Consider the following 6,000-nt stretch of genomic DNA (forward strand, 5'->3'; position numbering starts at 1 on the left):
TGAATGTGGTCATCTGGATCTGCCACAGCCTTCATTGCTGAGAGATTTTGTCCACTTCATTGTATCATTTTCGTTCCTATTTGCTTTTTGTGTCCGTCTGTCCCCCTCACACCCATGGTATATTCACAGGACAACTGAATTCTTAGCCTGTATCATTCCAGTATCGCACCCCTCGGTAATCATCCCTCGCTCTGGTATCCTCCTACATTCCCAGCATCGTTGCAGTTCCCAGCTGGTCTCCTGGCCATCAGCTGCAGCCTGCTGCAGGCCTGGTGGCATAGGCCTTTCCTCACATCTTTTTGAGACTTGCTGTCATCCAGGAGCCTGAGAGGTGAGTGAGGTGGTGGGAGGGGCCCACAAAGCAGGGGAAAGAGAAGCAGCAGAGAAGTTCTAAGAGAAGGACATTAGGGCCAACATTAGAACCTGATGTTTTGGTATGTTTTATGTATATAGTTCAAAAGAGCAACGATGCTTCTGACCAAATTAAATCAGCAGATTTTACTTCTTAGGAAAATTGTTCCTCACAGCTCATAGAAAAGTTACAGAAGAGCTGTAGAAATTGCACTGGAGACTCAAAGAACTGAATGATTATACATGATGTTTGCATGCTATGCTATTGGATATCTGTTGTAAGGACATGAATGCTGTTAAACTTTCAATTTAACTCCAGAGGATGACCCAAACAAATAGTGATTTGCGGATAATATTTTTATTTCATGTCTTTTTGAAGGATTAACTATGGCTTTTTATAATCTGTGAAGACCCGTAAGGAGTAAAAATGCAAACCACAGCATCCAAGCCATTAACATGCTAATTCGTTTAGAGGGAATTTAAAAAGTAGCTTCACCTATTATAGGATTTGCATCTTCATGCTACTCTGTTACAGAACCTGTTAGGCAGGCGTGTCCCTGGCACAGTTAACAACCTCGGAGGGAGCACCAGCTTCACGGATCACAAACAGCATGGGAGTAGCATACATAGATCAAGGGCGGGATGGCAGGTGCTGCAATCCTCGTTCTGCTCATCAAATGCAGTATTTGATAACTGATCATAAATTAACAGGGAAGTTTTAAACATAAAATGGAAGCTTGGGAGCGCTATGCTCTGCATGTGCGCTCCGTGGGAGTATGTCTATTGTAATGGGCGGCTTGGGAGCGCCGTGTGCTGTGCCGCACTGCTGAGCCGTTTGACTTTGTGGCTAAAAGCAGTCATGCTGGTTTGGTGAAGCGACTTAGAGCTGGAGCATGTGCCTTGGGTTATGTTGGATTGTTGTAGCTTGCGCTGCGTTCCCATGGGTTGGTTAATGTGCCTGTAACTGTGCTCTGTCCTTATGGTAATCTGCGAGTAGGCACGGTTCCTGCTTTGCTGTACTTTGACAACAACTATCAGAAAAGAAAGGTTTGTTGTTTGCTTTGAGTTCAAGTCTGCAAGCAACTCAAAACCAGTAGTTTTCATTATTTGAGAGAACAGCTGTTTTGATTAGAAAGCTGAGGAAAACTTTATGTTTTATTTTGAGAATTAAATGTCACAACAAACAATACATATGTAATTGATCTCTTAAAATTTAGCTATTCTGTGACTTTAAGTAATATAATTGTGTTTTCAGTCTTTATGCTAGTGTGCTCTTTCTTCATCATTGCTCGTGTCCCAGAGAGCTGAGTCCAGAATATTCTGAGAGAAATTATAGAAAAATAATGAGCAACTGAAAAAAACAGGTTAGCAAACCGGATGAATTCATATGCATGCCTTTGGAATTAACAGATGCCTTTTCAATAAATTAAGAGTAAAATGTAAAGTTAAAAAGGAGCTTCCATGCTTTCTTATCACAAGTCACAAGAGAGAAATGAACTCGGCAGAAAATGTCATGTTCAGTATAGTGTCCAATATGTCTCAAAAGGTATGGGAACATAGAAGAGCCTGGGAGAATATCTGTGTCTTAGGGCAAAGAGCTAACTTCACTGCTTTTTAGAACTTGTTACAAGATAAATGCGTTTCTGATATTTAGTGTCAAATAAAGTTTACAAAAATACAAGAAAAGATACTGATACAGTAAAATGTTGACTGGGACAGAGACTGATACAATGTTGCAAATTTCTGGATAATGTGTATTGCCTTTTCATGAAAACCTGACAAATTCATAGCTCTTACTACATGGAAATAAAAGAATGTGAGCAGCAGTAACAGCCGAGGTAAAAGAAACTACGCTACTTCCAGATAAATTTAAAGAGCTATTCCCACTCTTCAAAGGCTTTTGGGTATAAAAGCTTCCAGCAGAGGAGCATATGTGGAATAACAAAGTTCAGTAAAAAGCAACTAACTAAAAAAAGAAGGTGTGTTGTTACAAAAAATCTGTAGCGGAACAGTAACAACTTTGGCATGAGTTTACTATGTTACACAGTACAAGAAAATGTATTCTCTTTAGCTGTTATATAAGAACACAGGGTATCACTAAGTTGTTCTTTGCAAAATTAGTTTTAGAAGAATGTAGGGTATGATTGTTGTATAACAGTTAATGGATTTGTTGCAAAAAATAGATATGCTGGCTTTTTTCATACTTAGGTCTGTCAGTAAGCGGTACTACAAAACATAGAGTGCCTTTTCTTAAGGTTCTTTGCTTCATAGTTTGTAAGGAATGTAGGAATATTCTAAAAGAACTGCATCGATGAAGACGACTCTTATGTGTTAAATGCACAGTAGATTTCAAAAAGAAATGTATAAAATCATGAGGGCTACTGCTTCCATATTCTTGGTTTAAAAAACCCCACAAGTATACATATATCAAACCAAGTTACTTTTAACACATCATGTATTTGAAAAACTTTCTTTCTAGAACATTAAAATGAATGCACTAAGTATTAAAGCACATATATTCAAAGTCATTCAAAAGATTGTTTTCCTCCCTCACAGATGGCAGCCAGGAATCCTACATGTAAGAAATGCTGTGATCTGCATTCAGCTTTCTGAGGTGCTCAGGAAAGGAGACATGCTCTTGGAAGCCATGCTGGACTGAAGATGACCTAGACTGAGATTCCCAGATTCTAATACACATGTGCCATAGCAAAGTGCTGCCTAAATAATTCCTGAGTAGTCAAACACTTTGTCCTGGTCAATACCAAAAGCTGTTGCTACTGCAACTTCTGCTACCTCTACCAACGGTGGCTACAGTCCTAGTGAGCGAGAGGCATAAAAGAACCGCTGATCTGGATGTTTTTACTTCACCTGAAGATGGAGGTAATGTGTTCTTACTTTTCTTTAAGAAAAACAGGAGGGTACTAAGGAGCATGAAGGACCTACAGAGGTAAATGGGAGCAACGTAAAGTAGTGAAAAGAGAAGACAAGCATTGTTAGTTGGGTAAAAATAGAATAGGATACCATAACCTAAACATAAGAACATATTTAATTTGTGGAATTTGGTACTTTATTTACCTATACTCCTAACAAATACAGCAAGAATAAAATGCTAAGCAGAAACACCGCTATTGAAACAAATAACTCAGGACAGCTGCATGATGTCTTGGAGAGAAACATTCAAGACCCAGAAATATCAAAATGTTAAAAGATCTAAAGGGATAACAAAATAATTTTAATGCACTTCTGATCATCTTGGCTTAATACCTAATGAAAATAGAAGAGTGCATAAAGCAGTTAGCTGTGATCACGTTTAAACACTGCTTGTCTCATCTTCCAAGCTGTTGAATAACACAACTCCCATTGAAATAAATAGGAACTGCTGCTGCTGAGCTCTGTTACAAATTAGGCCACCTGAGAAGTTGTTGGATAGCTGATCTGAAACAAGTAATTGTTAGGGAGTTGTAAGTTCAGATAATGCTTACATTTAAGACTAAGTGGCTGAATCTTGTGTACTTTTTACCTGCTCAGCTATACAACTGTCTTTCCTTTTTTTAAACAGTTTTTTAAATTCAACTATCCATCTGATTTTTTTGTAATTACTTTCTAAAAGACTTCTGAAAAAATTGTACTCAAAACTGTCTACTGTCTGTTCTCAGAACTGTCTGCTGACATAGGTAATCTGAAATAATGCATTGGAGTAAATGGAATTTTTAGTAAACAGGTTGCTGAAAAGAAAAACAACTTAAATCAGCCAGAAAATAATATTCATAAATACAATACTATTGTACAAACTTCCTCTTCTAAATTGCTTCATAATTGTCAGAAGCACACAGTAAACACATTCCCTGTGCTGTGGGCTATAAAACAGTAATTCAAATTTTAGGGCATCTAGTACCAAATCAAAAACGTCACGGTCTGGTGATTCAAAGCACTGAGCACTATAAAGTCAAGCTGCCAGTAGCAATTTGCTCAAAGGGGTTTTTCAGTAGGTAACATCAAACTGTCTGTGGTTCTGCTCTTCTGTGTCAGCCTGGACCCTTCATAATTAGTCCAGATTTTAATTTTTGGTAGTTCCTTCTTTTTGTCTTCCCCACTTTCTGTGCTCAGATATATAGTTCATTGATGTCTTCACAGGTGCCTAACCCCAGCTCTCTTTCAGCTGGATGTTCACAGGACATTAACCCACATTAACCCAACTCCCTTTTGGTTGATCTTTGCCTCAGATCTTCAGTCATCCAAATATTCCAAAACTTGTGGCCTCCTCCTCTTTTTCCCTTTGACCTCAGCATAAGCTATATGGGTGCACTAGCCACACCTTAATCGCATGCTCTACCTCACTGACTCTAGGTGGAGGCTGTACCATCTGCCTCCCTTGGGTCTTCCCTGAGACTTTCCTCTTCTTGGATTACTACAGGAACCACAGAACTCAATTTTGAGAAAGGAAATGCAAATGCACATCCCAACATAGTCATCATCGATTCCAGTCAAAATCTGGTGGTAAAATTAAGCTATGCAAGAAAGCTTGCCCTTTTTATTCCTGCCCTGCCCCCAGTAATTACTAATCATATATCAAAACAGAGATAATGTGTCAAAGGTGACTGAATTTTAGCTCAGGAGAGAACGTACCATCTCTTTAGACATTTCCCAGAATAGTGGGCTTCTCTGTAGGCTACAACAGTCATCGCTTTTCTCCACAGATTTGATATGTCCAGGCATGCCTTCTATATTAACAACTTCTTCACCTTCCTCTCATCCCAGGAATGAGTAGACATGATTTTTGCTATTAGGAAACACTCCTGATACTTACTTTGGATCCATCATGGATTTCTGTCTGGAAGGCTGGAGAAATACACTGGTAATGGGGACTTTCAATGAGCAAGAAGAGTCTTGATGAGTAAAAATGGATCACCACTCCCATTTTCTTGCCTAAAGAGTCTTGGGAGAACTGCTAGGAACAAAACTACATGGCTTAGCCAGAAAGGCATTCCCCTTTGGAAAGAGAGAGGTCCTTTTCAGCGGGATGGGAAGAAAGTAGATATGTGTTTAACACACAGGAAAAGCTACCCAATTGAGGAAATCCTAGCATGCTTCACTGTGCTCTTTACCCTGCACTCATGGGTGGCATTCTGAATGACATGTCATCTCCAGTTTTGGCTGTTTTCATTCTCCACACTAACAATGCCATTATGCAGTTGGTGATTTCCAGCCTCCAAATGATTACAGCAATCTGCCTCTCAGCTCAGTATAGCTCTGCTGATGGCCATTTTTATGCCATGTATGTTCAGCACAGATCTCCAAAACCATTGCCTTCTCTGTGTTTCTTTCCGTTGCCTTTGCCCCCTGAGCATTTGCAGCTCTTCCCACTGCCACCAACTCCTTTAAAAAACTCAGATGTTAATGGCACAGATGTTAATTTTATTCATATTGAGAATTCCTCCCAGCAGGACCAGCTCAACCTCCTTTGCTTCATCTCTGCGTGCACCTTCTCTTGCTGTATGTGGTCACTACACAAGGAAGCTTTCTCCTAGATAAGGAGTTTCAATACAAATGTATTTCATTTCTATGACCATCTCCTGCCTTAGCAACAACTCTGCTTATGCTTCTTGGCAAAAGTGTATCACAGTTTAAGCCTGAACTGACAGTGAGGAG

The sequence above is a fragment of the Phalacrocorax carbo genome, chromosome 2 (genome assembly GCF_963921805.1).
Source record: "Phalacrocorax carbo chromosome 2, bPhaCar2.1, whole genome shotgun sequence".
Taxonomy (NCBI): Eukaryota; Metazoa; Chordata; class Aves; order Suliformes; family Phalacrocoracidae; genus Phalacrocorax; species Phalacrocorax carbo.